General features: G+C 41.0%; 1 protein-coding gene across 3 annotated transcripts in view; it reads right to left on the bottom strand.

Moving 5' to 3' along the window:
• Positions 1 to 17,162, bottom strand: part of sertad2b (SERTA domain containing 2b) — a 48,413-nt gene that overhangs the window by 8,193 nt on the left and 23,058 nt on the right. For 2 of the 3 annotated variants that reach the window (XM_036574671.1, XM_036574668.1), the window contains exon 1: positions 9,752 to 10,060. The exons of the other annotated variant lie outside the window; for it this stretch is intronic. The gene's annotated coding sequence lies outside the window, so the exon portion shown is untranslated. Of the gene's footprint in view, positions 1 to 9,751; positions 10,061 to 17,162 lie in introns of those variants that run through there. 3 annotated transcript variants of the gene reach the window in all.

Here is a 17,162-nt window from a genome sequence, read left to right as displayed (position 1 = left end):
ACAGAAAGAGGAAAGAGATATAGACTGAGCGAGAGAGGTAGAGAAGAGACAGAGAAAGGGCGAGAGAGGAAAAAGAGAGGGAAGAGACACAGAAAGAGTGGGAGAAGAGAGGAAAGAGAAAGAGTGAGAGGAAAAAAGAAAAAGAAAGTTGAAGAAAGAAAGAAGGGAAAAGAAAAGCAGCAAAAGAAAGAGAGAGGGAGAATATACAGAAAGAGCAAGAGAGTGGAAAGAGAGAGGGAGGATATACAGAAAGAGCAAGAGAGAGGAAAGAGAGAGAAAGATAGGGAAGAGCGAGGGGAAAGAGAAAAGAAAGTTACATAGATTGAGCAGGGGAGAGAGAAAGAGAAAGAGAGAAAAAGAGAGGAAAGAAACATTGATCGAGAGAGAAAGAGGGAGGGAAGAGAGAAAGCAAGAGGGAAGAGACAGAGATGAAGAGAGAGTGAGAGAGAGCGAGAGAGGGCAAGAGAGAAAGAGAGAGCGAGCGAGAGCGGGAGAGAAAGAAGCCTGTTTGTGAGGCCTCTCCTTATTACCATAAAGTAAAGCCCAGTAGCAGTAGGCAGCATTGCAGTGTGCTTGAACCTAATCCAGGCTGACAGCTTCATGCACCCTGGCCCTGTCTGTGCGCTCACACACACGCACGTGTGCACGAACACTGCGCAGCCGCAGCACTGCCAGGCATTTCCACTCAGTCAGGAAGTGCAAGTGGCTGGGCCCGCTGCCTCGCTGCCTGTTACCATGACAAACACAGTCAGCTGGGAATCCACCCAACGAGATGACAAAGAGGTAGAGGAGGGGGGGAGGGAGGGAGAGAGAGAGAGAGAGAGAGAGAGAGAGAGAAAGAAAGAGAGCTGGAGAAGGAGGGGGTGAGGGAAGTTAGAGGAAAAAAATAGAAATGTTTCTTTTCTCTGTACAGCTTCCGAGGCAAAAGATTTGAATACGAAAAATGTGTGAAGACAAGAACAAGTTGAGTCTACCGCAGAGCGAGTGCATATTCCATTTCAAAACATTCCAATCACACACCAACAAACTACTCTAACAAGGAACAAACAAGCTGAGGAATAAACAATCTATACTCATTTTAAACATTAATATATATTTTTTTTTTTCGTCTATTGTACAGATATACCTGCAGGATCAATTTTAGGTATCAACAAGCAACATTTGTCAGTGTAGCTCTTGCTGTTGCATCCGAGGTGTTTGTCTACTAACCCAGCCGCTATGAACTTGTTTGGCCATATTTAAATGACCACAAATACTGATCAGATGGTAAACGGTAATCTTGCCTTGCTAAATACTCATACACAAATTGATCTGACAGAATTATTATCAAGAAAGGCAGAACGCACTTGCAACAACACTTTTTTTACACTGTAAAAAAGGATTCAAGGCAACCAGGTTACTTACTTTTTAGGTTAAATCAATGAATTTTTACAGTGTTTTAGTTTTATCATAGTCATTCTGACCTAAAATATCCTTCAATGAATAGAACACATTAAAATAAGGAACTGTAGGACAAGAGCTCACACAATAACAGACCAGTCACTCAGTGGATGCTGAATATGTGATATAAAAGAATGAAAACTAGGAATTAGGAATTGCAATATAATGATATTTATGTTACATCACATCACATCACTACATGTTTTTCTGAGCATATCATGGGTATCATCATTTCAAACTGCATGTTTTACTGAAAGAGAGCACAATCAGGCCTGTTTAAGTGGATTTAGTGCAGTTCAATATGAGAAACATTGAGTTAAAAACCATTGTATTCATAGTTTTTGATTTAGAATTGTTTCCAGCTTAACAAATCTTAGAAAAGTGCAATACTGTGATGCATATCTGTAATGTTAAAAAACTAAATGTCTTGAAGTGTCGTGATGTGTTTTTGTCATATCGTCCAACCCTAGTAGGAAATGAAAAGAAGTGTCAGTGCAGGTCATTCAGTAACACTTTCAGCCTGTTCTTCTACCGCTGCTGTTGATAAAAGACTGGTTTAGAAATTAGACGTATAAATCATAGTGATGTAAGATAACAGCCCTGAAAGAGCAAACAAGAGAATATTAGTCAAATTACTTATAAGAGCATTTGGGACAGAGACAGTTTTAGAGAGATAAATCAGTTTTCAGAGATAATTGGATAAAAGCAAAGGATTATTTTAGAAGACAAGTTTCAGAATAAACTGAAACTAAAAAAATGTTGCTCTACAGTGGAAAGAGGGAGAGCGTGGAATAGTTTACGTACTTGTCAACCATTTTATTGTTGAAAATCAAATATCAGAGAGGGGACAAGGTAAGAACTTGCTTCTATCTTCACTGCTTCTATTGTTAAATGGGTAAAAAAAGCAGGCTTGCTTCACTGATACCCACAGGCTTATAATTCAGCTAATAATCTTAAAACATATTATTTAATAACTATTATGAACAATGTGAAAATTACTATGAAGCTAATATAGAGATTGTGTAGTAATGAGAGTGAGGACTTGAAGTGTGGGTCCACACTTTAAGGGGTTAAAATAAATTACTAAATTAAAGGATGATGGATTTGCTCTTAAATAAGTATGTACATAAATAAATACCACAATACAAGTGTGGAGAAGAAAAAGGCTACTTCTCATAATTCCCATGCACACTCTGCTCACCATGAATCATTGTCTTTAGCTTTAAGTGAAGCTTACAGATTCAGTCCTTTCCAGTGAGCTAGAGAGAGGAATGTGAGGGCAGCTGAACGAGTCCCTGTGACTCAGAGCTCCGTCTGCAGCGCTTAAACGCCACTGTTACCCCACCCTGCACATTCTTCTACTGCTTCTCCCTCCTTTTCTTTCTCCTCCACCCGCCTCTAGCCCTTCATCCTCATCCCTCCATCTCTGGAGTGAAAGGTTACTTGGTATGGGAGAGAAGCTGTGGCTGAGGCAGACAGGGCCTGGTAGTTAGTGTCCTCTGGTGCTGGTAGAAGTTTAGCAGAGTCTTTAGTGGTGGTTAAGGCTGGGATTTGGAGAGAGAAAGCTGGTTGTGGGTCAATGGAAAAGAGCAGCTGCTACTTATTGCCCCTGACCTGAATCTACCGAGCACACAGAGACAACAGGAGGAGCCAGAGGAGAGAAAGAAAGCTGGGAGTGCTGTGTTCCAGCCTTGCTCGGCACACTCTGTTCCCTCGCACACACACACAGGCACTCAGGAACACACCAGCGGCTCCATCTCCACCGTTAATGCACCAGCACCGAGCAACGACCCTGTTTCAAACACCCCCCACTGGCATAAAATCTCTCACTGAACAGAAAAGACACTACATCAAAAGAGAGCTCGTTCTTCTCACTCTCTCTTTTTTTTTGTGTGCTGTAAAACGGCTGGCAAAGGCTCGGTTTTACAGCAGAGTTTTAAAAGCGCGGCTTTAGCGCAGCTCACTTCCTGGATACAACTCCTGCCAGTAGCTAAGTGTGTGAAACAGAGCACTGGATAAATCCAGAATTAGTGTAAAAACCGAGGCTGAGGCTTTTGGACAGGAGAACACAGAGCTGCCAGAGCAGGAGCTGGAAAAACGCCGCAGTGCCGCTAGCCTGGCTGCACACTGTGTGCTAACCCAACACACAACAGAAAACTTCACATGAGGGAGCAGACGAGATGGATGAAGTCTATTAGCCGATGTGCTGGTTGGAAAAGCACAGGAAAACTGTGCTGGGGACAGAGTGAGGGATTGAGGGAGTGAGCAAGTGAGGGGGTGAGTGAATGAGGGAGCAAGTGAGGAAGTAAAGCAGAAAGTCAGTGAGTGAATAAAGGAGTGAGGGAGTGAGGAGGCATGTGAGTAGGCGAGGGAATGAGGGGCAAGTGATTCAGCAAAAGAGTGTGCGAGTGAGAGAGTGAGTGAGAGAGTGAGCAAGTGAGGAAGAGAGAGTGAGTAAGTGAGGGGGAGAGTGAACGAGGGAGAGAGTGAGTAAATGAGGCAGTAAGTAAGTGAGGGTGTAAGGGAGCGAGTGAGCAGGCGGGGGAATGAGGGAAGTGAGTGAGCAAGGGAGTGAGGGAGAGAGCAAGTGAGGGGTGTGTTAGAGAGTAAGTGAGTGAGAGATGAAGTGAGTGGATGAGTTAGTGAGTTAGCAAGTGAGTATGTGAGCAAGTGAGTGAGTGAATAAAGGTGCTAAAGTGCGAGTGAGTGAAGGGGCAAGTGAGTAGGTCAGCGAATGAAGGGGCAAGTGAGTAAGCAAGGAAGTGAAGTAGCGAGCAAGCGAGAGGGCAAGTGAATGAGGGAGGAAGTGAGGAAGTTATTAGGTAGGGAGTGAGTGAGTGAGGGGGTGAGTGAGTAGGTCAGGCAATGGGGGGCGAGTGAGTAAGCAAGAGAGTGAGGGTGCAAGTGAGTGAGTCGTTTAGTGAGTTGGTGAGTGAGCAAGTGGGGGAGTGAGTGAGGAAGTGAGTGAGGGAATGAGCTAGCAAGAGGCCGAGTAAGTTAGCAAGTGAGCAGGTGAAGAAGGGAGGAGACGAGAGAATGAGCAACTGAGTGAGCGAGGAAGCTAGGGACTGAGGGAGCAAGTGAGTGAGGGAGCGAGCACTGAGTTTTTCAGTGATATTATGATCCTGTAACAGGATCTGCACGTTTCCATGCCTGAGCTTCTGACTTCCCCTCCCCCTCACCTCCGTGCTGTGCTATTTCAGGTCCTGAGGGTACAGATTCACACACATACACATGCACACACACAAAAACATGCATGTGTACATATATAGTTGGCATTTCTGCAGCAGAGGTGGTCAGTTTCATGTGGACGGTGTGTTTAGGCTGCTAACACACTGACAGCTACAGCAATCAAACATCACTCCCCCAGCCTGCATGTAATAACACACACATTACTGTGTCAAATGAGAGAGAACTGGGAGGAGAGTGACAGAGATAAAGAATGATAGGCAGAGAAAATGAAGGAACGGAGGAGAGAGAGAGAGAAAGAGAGAGAGAGAGAAGCAGCGCTCTCTCTGGTGTCATCTTACAGTATCATTACAGGCACATAATCCATGATCATCCTCCTCTCCGCCTGGCCTCTGTACTTACTCAGCGCGCTTTGTCACGGCACTTGACGGCACAAAGACGGGGTGTCATTTGTGTGGGCCCTCCTGACGAAGGCTCAATAATACTGAGCACAAGCAGGAGAGGAGAGAGGGAGAGAGCGACAGAGAGAGAGAGGGAGAGAGCGACAGAGAGAGAGAGAGAGAGAGAGAAAGAAAGAGAGATACAGACAGTGAACTATACAGAGAGAGGCAGACCAAATGACATATTTATGGCACAGCAGAAGCTCGGCAGACATTTGTGTAGTTCGTAACTAAACCAGCTGTGTGAATAATGAGAAATGTTACTGCAACTAAGCCCAACAACTCAACAGAATAAACAAAATACAGGTGTTAAGACAGCAAGCTTTTAATGATTATATCACTTTCCCTCTTTGCAATTACATTAACCTCAGATTTCAGCCTTTCATTAAAAGCATTTAAGCATGATCTAAAGACTGCACTTCTTCTTTAATAATATGAGGACAAAGACATCTTGCTGCTGTAAAATTCACACTGGATCGAACATTAATAATAAACAGTACTGACCACGCAAAATAAGCTCTGTACTGGAAGTAACTGCACTATTTATTATATTAATCTTCATAATTTCAATATAATCTAAAGTCAATGATTTTTTTAAAAACCATTATGGTGAAACATCCTCGTTGCTGTACAATCTTCTCCTTAACAGTTGTATCTGTCTCCACAATGAACTGAACATTATTAACAAACCAGACAAAATGAGCTCTGTACTTACACACCAAGCAGTTCATTACATTAGAAGTCTTCATAATTTCAATATAATCTAAAGTCAGCGATGCATATTTTTGACAGCTTCCTTGCTGCTGTAGAATCCTCTATTTTAACTGGGAGTAACCACACGAACTTACACATCAGTTCTCAAATTCTAGTAAAGTAGAGAAGAGAGCATAGGTCAAGGACAGTGACTCATTTTGTAACTGACATTCTATGATTACCATGTTAAACGCCTTCTCGCACTATTCACTGTCTCTTAGCGTGTGCCGCAGTGACACTGCATTATTCTTTAGCATGCAGGCAGAATGGATAGGGCATGGTGGCCATAAGGAGCAGCCAGTGTTTTGGATGTCAGGCACATGTGCAGTGAGGCAGCAGCATGCAGACTGCAGTCCAGGCTTTACGTCAGTGGCAACAGCAGCAGAGAAACTTGCAGAACAGCTCTCTGCATGCAGAATGTGGCCTGACTACTGTATCATACATCACTCTACACAGGAGCACACTTCTTCACGTTACAGACACATGCAGTGTTACATTTCCACATGCTTCCAAAACAAGATTAGGGCTATCATGACTATTCGATTAAACTTGAGTACTTAATTTATAAAATAATCCATTAAAATCTGCCCTCAAATTGAATTGCTAGTAATTGCCCTGTAGTTTGCATAATAAACTGTCCTACTGACCTTTCATACAGTAAGAAACAAGCTGATGGAAATAGCCATTTATATGCTTTTTTTGCCTAATAGTGTTTTTATTTTATTTATTTTTATCAATACTTTTTAAAGGCTTTCAAGTTTTTAGGTCTTCCTAGTTTGTTGTTTTTGTAAAAAGGTATTCTGGAATATTTGAAAGGCTAAGCATGTTTTTGTTTTTGTTTAAGTAAGTCAATTTTTGTAGTTTGCCCTTTTCTAAAACACTTATCACTTGATTAATCAGGAAAATTTACCAAATAACTAAGACAATCAACAGTTACAGCCCTAAAACAGATAAGACTTTTTGAAAGAAAATATCTTAAACAAAAAGAAGATCCAGACACCCAGGCATTTTAAAGGTTTCAGAGCTATATTATTCTTGTTTTTCAGAAGCAGCTCTGAAATTTGCTCTGTCCTAAGACAATACATTTAAACAGTAAAGGCACTACAATCTGAACTCTGGTCTTCAGCTGTGTTAAAGAGAGTTTAAATGCTGGCAGAGAGCAGAACACTTTTCAAACCGGTTTGACCAGAGGGGCCAAAGGCTTCATGCAGTGTGCGGGGGTGTGAGACGCACACTTATCACTGTGGCTCAGGGAAAATAAAACCAAACTGCTAGCAATGACAATCTCCTAATATGTATCAAGAATTTAGCTGTCATCATTTCTAGCGGTTGTTACTGCAGTGTGGTTTAACAGATTAATAGAAAGATAATGTCAATATGGCCTGTGTTAATGAGCATGTGCAGCTTAAGAAAATTAAATAAAATCCTGTCATGTATTAGAGGGCCCACATTTCTTGCATTTTATTTTTCCCCTGCGGGAGATGATGTTTGTGTGGTTTAATGGAACGAAAACTATAATAATTCTAAGTCAAAGGCTAAATAGATGGATACATGTAAATGTACTGGTTTCTGTGACATCACAGAAACAATGGGCTGTTTTTGCAGCTTAGTTTCCATATATGGATGGCATCGACTGGGGTATGAATTTAAAACTTTATTTACAGAGTACATCACACTCTTTTTGCTTCAAAACAGTGAGGAAAATTTCATTTATTTGATATGAGCCCTTTAAAAATTTTAACTCTTTAAACCTACATTTCCGTTCCTCACTCTCCTTAATTACCTAATTTACATATTAGTTTCACAGTACTTACTGAACAATTCACTGTAGTTGCTGAATAATAACCCTAAAGTTTTAGAGAGTCTGCAGACTTATCTAAATCACTCTACATGTTGGGTCTCTTTCTCTAACTATGGGTTGCTTTCTTCCTCCGCAATGTAAATACCAAAGTGTTTAATGAGAGCTTGCAGTATAATGACTTTGTATGCATTCTGAGGGTATACAAACAGCACAAAAGAGCCGCTTATACTGGCACAATGGGCTGAACAGTATGTGTAAGCGTTCACCTCGAGAATGCTCTGCATTCCAACTGACTGCACTGACCGAGTCCAGCAACTTGAGATGTGAAAGCTGCCCACAACTCCTGCATTAACTTAAATGACCTTGCTGCATGCCACTTAGGCTTGGTAATACATGGCTGGCCCATCCAACATCAGCAGGCTAGAGTTTTACTACACAGTCAGACTCCACATACAGACACACACACCCACATACATGTGATACACACACGTCCTGCCCAGCAGCTACATTCATGAGCTACATGAGGTCAAAAGGCCTCAGCCAGGGGAGATCCTTGGACGTCTGGATATACACATATATACACATTTTCTTGCATAGCATTGAATGAGGGAAAGAAAAAAAAGAGAGAAATGGAGATGAACAATTTGAATAAAGCCTGTGAGTGGAATCTACTTTAATGTGGACGTTCACTAGCAGGTCTAACTGGACCTTGATCCCTCTTGAATTTACTGTGTGTGTGAATGTGCATGAGTGAGTGAGTGAGAGAGAGAGAGCGAGAGAGAGAGAGAGAGAGAAAGCATGCGTGTAAATGTCCTTTGGACTTTGCCTCTGTCTCACCAGGGGACTTAAAAATTACTGCAGAGTGCAGTTGTAGATTTCACTGATTCTTTTTCCAAAATGATAAGACATATTGATCTATGCAAATATAAGAGTTTCATATATTCTGAATATATGTCAGAAATAATGGGAATTAAAGGAATAGTTTACTGAAAAATCACATTTGCTCTATTTTTCCTCTCACTCCAAGCATAGTTAATTGGGTAATCAGTTTGGTGTGTTAAGTTTGCTTCTTTTGTTTTGCACTGGAGCAAAATGCAGCAATGAAAGTCTATGTCTAAAGCCCAAAACCTTTATGGGTGACACAGACTTCTATCATATTAGCCCTGCAGCTCCAGTGCAAAACCAATGTAGCAAACTTTGGGCACCAGACCAAACACGTTTATGCTTGGGGTGAAGGGGAAATTTAATGTTTCGATAAATTGTGGCTTTAAATCTTTCCACGTGGGATGCCACAAATACTTCCTTGGTTATATAGCAAGCAATACCTTAGCTGTCCCTCGTCTCATTCAGTGAGAGCAAAACACTGTCAAACACCATATTTCGCCCAGGGCTTTAGCGTGCGGGCTTAATTTGATCTAAAGCTAACGGTGGTAGCACGTCACCGGCTTACCTTTCCAATAGGATGCTCAGTGTTATTTAATGACTATTAGCCCATTGACAGCTACCACTATTATCTTAACCCCAACACTGATTCCCTTTTAGTTGGCTTCTAAAAACAGTCCTCAAACATGAGGTATAATAAAGCATATAATACGAATATACTAAAAAGTAACATTTCTATAGGTTACCTATTAGTGTATCTCAGTGACCAAGCGGTAAAAACAGCCTATCTGTTAGTCTAACAGTCGGCTTAGTGAGTGACCTCGAGTCTCGTTAGCTGTTCGCTGTCGACTGTAGCAGCATTCATGCTACCAATATCGCACAGCCACATTTATTATTAACGTGTCATATGTTAAAAAGACTTCTAAAGGATATAAGCTACTGGTTCGGCATGTCGACTACCAAAAAATCTAACAGAAGTCAGTAAACAAAGTCGGCAAATCTGAGAGCGACCAATCCACAGCACATCACCGCGGCGTGAGTGAGTGGAGAAGTCTTCGGTTTCGGCTGTGCTCTCGACATGCTGCTCAACTTTACGACGGAGGAGCAGACAACAATACAGGAATACATTACTGCTGCCTTTTCCCCGACACAGACACACACGGGCCGGGTAACACCAGCGCTGCTGCTTCGTGAGCCAGCGGGCGAGTTTCACAGAGTATTTTAGCTCTCGGAGCTGGACACTCACCACGGTTAGTTGGAGCGGAGCTGTGAGCTGAAGCATCGGGAAGGATCGCTTTATTGTCGACAGCGCTACTTCCAAGCAGAGCGGCGGAGCGACGCGGTCAGAAAGTCTTCACTGAGGGAACATGATCCTGAGCGAAGAGCCCGCGGTGGATGAAACACGAAAACAGGACAGCAGGGAAAAAGACGCCAGCCAGTTGTAGTAGAGACGGAGACAGACTGAGCACAGACCACAGTTACACTCGGAAAGGTGTGACGTAGAGTGAGGCTCAGGCTGCGCCGTGCCTGGCCTCGGAAAAGTCCGCCCAGAAACACACACACACACACACACGCGCTCGCTCGCTCGCGCGCGCGCGCACACGCACGCACCAATGCACGCACGCAAGCTCAGCCCCTGCCTGTGCCCTGTGCTTCCACCCACCTCTTAGAAAACTGTCTCTCTCTCTCTCACACACACACACACGCACACACTCACATAAAGACTGCTCCTAAAAGTTTTTTTTATTATTTCTAATTAATTTACCCTGGGCTCCAATCACATTATTATATTTGAACACCATTTTCATTACATTACCTTTCATATGGTTCAAAATAATTCCTTTATTACAGTTGTTTCCCAATTATTTTCCCAGCATTTCACTGACTAAATATCATAGTAATTACTTAAATGACTTCTCCGTGCTGTGCAGCAGTCTACATGTCAATGTAGAAAAGGGTCCAGTGTCCTGCACAGTTTGGTAGTTTCTCTACTCAACCAAACCCACTAAACCTGGCAGTTAACAGATGAGTGTAATCGGGTGTATTTGAGCAGGTAAATGACCAAACTGTGCTGAAAACCATCCCTCCAGGACCAGAGTTGTACACCCATGGTCTAGAACGACCAGCAGTATAAAACCAGTATTATATCCAACCCTCCGTATGCACTGAGCTGAACAAGCTCAACTGCCACCACATGGCAAGATCCAGCACTGCATGGGTCACCGTAATGGCTCAGTGTCACATTTTTACACATGAGACGTGCTGCCTTGTTTATCATATGAAGTAATACATTTATCATCATTGTTCTGTATGGTGTATGAAGTAAGCCTAACTAAAGGCAGATTAAACTGGCTGCTTAAACAGTGTTGATTTTGTGTTCTTCTGTATTAGTCTCCTGACTCATACTGTTACAAGTCTAATTTTTGTCCACTTAGTAATAAAGAACAACCCACTAGAGCAAGGACTGCCAATAATCAACAAGGAAGTAAGAAAGAAAAGAGAAGAAGATGAAAGAAGAGAAACAACATACAAGCTATACAGTTCAGATGAACTGTGGGCTTCCAGTAGCAGGTTCTTATCACTGTCATGTGGAGATATTTTTAGTTTTCAAGTGTTGAAACATTTCTAAGTCAGAGATAAGGTGATCTTAATCAGAAGAGAGGATGAAGGGTCTAAGACATGGTAGTCGATTGTTCTTCAAAATAAACAGGGTAGAATGATGGACACTAGTATGATGTGCCGGAACATAGCAGTCATGGGTTTAAGGGCTGAGTGAGACAATGTTGTGGGACTCACAGACATGAACAGTGTGGGCAGATACAAGCAGCTGTCTAGTACTAAAGTTTTTCCATTTGCTCAGTAGACTGATGCACACAACTTGCTCCATTCTGTCCAGTTTAAATGAGATTTTGTCACTACATACTTTTATCTTCTTTTTAAAAGTATTTTAATATAGCTCATTTTTGTTAATATAAATGAGCTTAATGAATGCTCAGTGAAGATGAAGCATTTAAAACACACCCAAGGGTTATTTTCTTCTCTGAACTATTCAGAGAATATTCAGTATTTTAGAGGTCATAAAGTGAAGAAACATTTGTAGCTGATCCAAATTTTACTTTTTCCAATGTAGTAAATCTAATGCAGACTTACCCATTATTCTAGACAAACTAATGGAAATACTTGAGAAAAAACAAACAGAATATCAAGCCTCAACTATTCGCCATATATTCCAATCTTTCAATTAAGTCAAATTAAACTGTATGCATAACATGAAAGGAATATGAATAAATGAGGTACACTGTGGAAAATGAGTATTCAGACATTTTTGCTTTTGTTACTTAATATATCGCTGTTGTCGGAAGAAAACCTTGTATCTCCATTTTTGACGTTTTTCAGTTTTTGACATAATTTGAAAATACCTGTTACCCTCTACATTGTATGTAAATTTCATGATGAATGGAATAAAAGAAATGACCTAAAATTACTTGGAAAAAAGACTGGTTCCATTGACTTACATTGAAAGTAAAGTAGGTTTTTTCTTTCTCCTGTGAAGTTATGATTTTGGAGATAGGAAGTTTACTTCCGACAACAGCGATAATAAATTAAAATTGCAGTCCCTCTCATGGACTTTTTTAATCCTTCATAAATTTTCTGTAAAATTCAAGTGAGGAGACTGTCTAGGTCATGCAAGCACCTTTACCTTCTTTTTCAGAAACCAGTATTTAGTTATTTTGGCTGTATGTTTGATTTGTACTGTATGTTTGAGTTGTTGTACTGTTGAAATGTCCATCTTCTCCCCAGATTTAGTTTCTTGGCCAGAGAGATTAAATTCTTCTCTAGTATGTCTTGGTACATCACACCATTCATGTTTTCTTTAATAATGTGTAATGCCCTTTGCAAAGAAGCAGCCCCACATCATGATACTCCCACCTTCATGCTTCACTGTGGGTATGGTGTTCTTGGAATCATTGGAATCCTACTTGTAAGCCTCTTTTCTTTAAATATGATGAGCTGAATTATTGCCAAAAAATTTAATTTTTGTTTTTTTATGACCAGATTAAATTGTTCCAAAACAGTTCTGATTGTCTAAATGTTCATGTGCAAAGTGAGACACATCTCTGTCATTCTTTTTTAGCAGAGGGGTTTTGTTGTTGTAGGAATGAAAATGATCACACTACAGTTCATTGCTTATTGTTCTCTGCGCAACTGTTGTTCCTGCTGCTTTCAGGTCATCCTGCAGCTCTTTTCGAGTGACTGCTGATTTTTCTCTTACCTTCCTCACCATTAATTTGAGACCGTGTTGTGAAATCTTGCATGGTGCTCTGTACTGACAGGGACGTTTAAGGTCTTTGCTAAGGCTCTGTAGCTTTTTTCATTCAAGCTTTGTTTACTAATGTTGTCCCTGAGAGCTTTAGGAAGCTCCTACATCTTCACCATGACTAATACTTGTTGCATGAAATCTTCCAAATCTAAAGCAACATTTTTTAGTGACACCCTGTGCAATTTGTATGAAAAAATTAGTACAAGATCAAAAGACATTATGTGTGTAAATCTGAAGTGGATATATGCACAGGGCATAAAATAAATAACACGAACAAAAGTGTCTAAATACTTGTTTCCCCTCACTGTAGTGTAGGGTTTTCAAATGAACGATATGCTTATCATAGCAGGCCAAGAATATAACTGAGTTAATGGTAATATCTGGGTTATGCTAAGTAGTGGACAGTAAGGCCACTTTGTTTGCTTTTCCACTATGCCTCAACGCCACAAAGCACATTCATTTGGTAAGTCAGTGGAGGTGTATGGCTCACCTGTCTGAATTGTAGAGTTAGAATAATTCAATAGTAATACATTTTTTAGGACCTTTTAAGTGAACCAATGTAATTGTACAAAGTAATTAAAAGACAATTCGCATACCAACACAGCTGTATATCAAAATATCAGTAAAATTCAAAACAGATAAACAGTAAATAAGGCGCTAAAAGGTTAAAAATCAGGCATGTATGGAAATACTTAGGTGCATAAAGAAATTTAGAGTGTCTGAAGATCAGACAGGAACGGAGTGTATTCTGCAATTCTCATGCACGGCTCTCACCAGCAAACAAGTCAAAGCTTGCAAATCTGAGACTGATTTGCTTCTTTAAAACCACCTTCATATCCACAGACTGTCCTGTCATTAGAACCATCAAGATAATAATGGGAACAAAACAAATGCTATTGTCCATTCAAACTGTATGTTATACTGCACCATTCAACCATGCAGAATAAACACTCTGAAACTCTCACATGTTCATTCTACATGGTACATATATTGTGACTCCAGCAACACAGTGGTGTGCATATTTTTGCTGAGGTATGATGACAGTGATGTCATAGGTGACTGCCTCTCTCCTATTTTAAGTTTCTAGTGTGTTCAGATTTAGGGCCGCCAGCTTAGGAGCTAACTGGCTGCAGTGGCTCAGCAACCACGGCAAGTAAACACTGTCCGAGAGCTCTACAGAACACGGTACTGGCCTGAAAACGCCTGCAATGCGTAAGTATATCTGAAAAAACTTAGCTCCGTCCAAAAGCTGGAACTGTCAACAAGCAGGCCCTGCCAAAGGATTGTTTTGGAATGGATCTGAGCTGGTGCGAAGCTGTGTTTCTCTGCCCATCTCTGTGTGTCATGAGTGAGGAGGAGAGTGGTGAGCAGAGGGGTGGTTCTAAATAAAGATTTCAGGTCAAAAACAGGAAATGGCTCAGTGAGCAGTCGGGGCAGGAATGAGAAATGCTGGCTGTTGGGCGGCATCCACAACATCCCCTTTGTTCCCTACATGACTAGCAAGAAACCATAGCCTTTTCTATTTCTCTCTCTCTCACTCTCTCATGCTCTCTCTCTCATATTCTCTTGCGCACTACAACACTGCTTGATCACTTTTACACTACATTATTGGAGCCTCCTGCAAACTGCCTCCACACTGAATGCTGCACGACCAGTGTGGGCAGCATGAGTCACCATTAAATCATAAGCAACAGTTTGGATCCCAGAATAATCTAATTCAGACTTGCTCTGGGTGCCTATATTTAGAAAAAAAGGCTTATCTAGAAAAAATCCTGCTTTTGCCTGACATTTGTTATATCACTCTATGTGAATGAACAATCTCATTCACGACTGAGTGTGTCGTGATGCCAAAAACCTAAGTTCACAAATTTGTTTTATTCAAGATGTAAGATGAACATTTGTGTCACTTAAGGCATTGCAGAGTGACATTACCTTCCCTCCTCAAATGACGATCATTTGATTATTTGTTTTTATGTAATGACGGGATGTGGGGTCTTACATATGTCCCAAATTATCACTGTCCAAAAAATTGAGCGTAGCAGCTGTTTTTTATATTGTGCAAAATGTTTATGATGAATGAACAAATAAATATGCTCCAAAATTACTTGAAAAATTAAATCTATTCAAATTAACTTATAAGAAATTTTAGGACTGTTTTTTGTCTCTTGTAAAGTTTCTGTTTTGGAGATACTTGTTTTAGTTTTTTGCACAGAGACTACATGTTTTTCATGTTAATATTTCTTAGGCCTAACCATAAATCTAACACCCTAACATCAGCTTCAACAATCAAAATGAAACGGTTTTACCTTGAGATGGAATATCGGAACTGATGGGTATTGGTATTGGGCCGATATCAGCAGAAATTTTTTGACTGGATATCGAATTGAATATAAGAATAATCCGATCTAGTCCTGCAACAAATCTAGCCTAAAACAGCACACACTCGCATTGTGTGATGTGATACTGTTGGCTGTGTAGTTCTAGAGATAGTAAAGTGTTTGAGTAGTTTTCTTCAATTAAAAGCTCATTTTGAAAATGTGTTGTTTCATAATTCAATTCAATACATTTTTCAATACAACAAAATTAAAGGGCTGGCTGAAAATGCACCTTTTGTAAACATGTTAATGTTTCCATTTTCAGTTTATTTGGAACAAAAGCTGTGCTTCATAGTGTCCTGATTTAACGCTGTAGCCACAAGCTAATATGTTAGCCACAAGTAAACATGCTTATCATGATACAGCGATAATATGATACAATTCAATGCTTCAGTACAATTCAATACAATTTGATATGTTGTATTCCTGGCATCAGCCAATGCTCAAGGTTTCAATATTGGCATCTGAAATGAACTAGTGGAATTGTGCCATCTCTAGTTTTGCCCTTTCGGTTTAAAAAAATAGCTTCTGTGAAAAAACACTTTACAAAGTCAGGACCGTCTAGCTGATTCTGAAAATCTACATAAACAAGACACACACACACACACACACACACACACAAATACACTCACGTGTATATGTACAGACAAAGAGGCTACTTGATTACAGTGCTCTTAATTACAGGCCTCTTCAGGGTCCTGGTGAAAAAGACACAGAGAGTTGTGGTGCCAACTAAACTCCCTCCCTCCTTCTCCCTTCTCTCTCTCTCTCTCTCTCTCCTTTCTCTCTCTCACTCTCTCCCCTCTTGCTAACGCTCCCTCTCTCCCTACACTCCACATGCCCCGAGCCCCCCCTCCTCCCCGTTCCGTAGAGGGCACTTGGCACGCCTCTGCCCCCCTCATTATCTAATTTGGCTCATTAGCCATGCAGCCACACATCAGCAGGGGGTGCCTGTGTGCGCTTCCTCATTTTAACATCATAATTAATAACGGCCTATCAATAAACAGTCGTGTGTTGCAGACAGGCAGCTTTTGGGCAATGATGGCGCAGGGCGGAGAGGAGTTAAAGCAGGTTTGAAATGCGATTCCCGATTTGCTCTTTATTTATTTATCATTTGCCACGGTGCGTGTCTGAGGGATCTTGCGTTCCAGGCCGCCGGGCGAGCGTGACGCTGTTGTACCACTGGCTGAGACGCAGCAGAGCCATCTCCTGGAGCAAGACTTCCAGCTGCCCACTCTCCTCCTGCCCACTCCTACCCACACTCCTCCCACATAGCAGCCCTCCCTCCCTATGCCCACAGACTGCCAGGGGTGAATGATATGGACAAAGCATCATTTTACTGCTACTTATCATTGCTGTCTTAAGAAACAAATAATTTCTTCTTTTTCTGTTTTTTAACCTTTTGCCTCATTCAAAAACACTAACTGCCCTTTACATCACGTGAACAACTTTTTTGACACTATTGTGAAAAGCAAACTTATCTAGTGACATTAACAGGTGTCTAGCTAAAGGTTTATTCATCAACTTTAGCAGAAGTTAACAGAGGCCAGCTGTTTTGAAACAGCAGTCAAAGAAACACATTCATATGCCTCATCACTCCAAAAACTCACACAGGCCAGAAGATCCAAATGCGGATGCTTAGTAACAATTAATTTTGTGACAAATATGATGGTTATATGAGCATATTTTTTCTCCCTTTTACAAGGCATGGGACAGCCACTGACACAATCATTCTTTCTCTAAACATTTATTCACAGCTGCCTGAATGTGAAGAGAATTTTGCCAGATGTTATGAAAATAACTGGCTTCACTTTTAAAACATTTTTTTTCTCTCATTTTGGAGATACCAGGTTTTCTTATGACTGTGTCTATAGCGCATTTAGGATATGCTTTGCAGAATATTAATAAAAATACATTAGGGAACACGATGTAGTTAAAGACTGGCCTGAATTACTTTGACC

Source organism: Colossoma macropomum, unplaced genomic scaffold (assembly GCF_904425465.1).
Source record: "Colossoma macropomum unplaced genomic scaffold, Colossoma_macropomum, whole genome shotgun sequence".
In the NCBI taxonomy this organism is placed as follows: Eukaryota; Metazoa; Chordata; class Actinopteri; order Characiformes; family Serrasalmidae; genus Colossoma; species Colossoma macropomum.
This window is presented reverse-complemented; position numbering and strand designations above follow the sequence as displayed.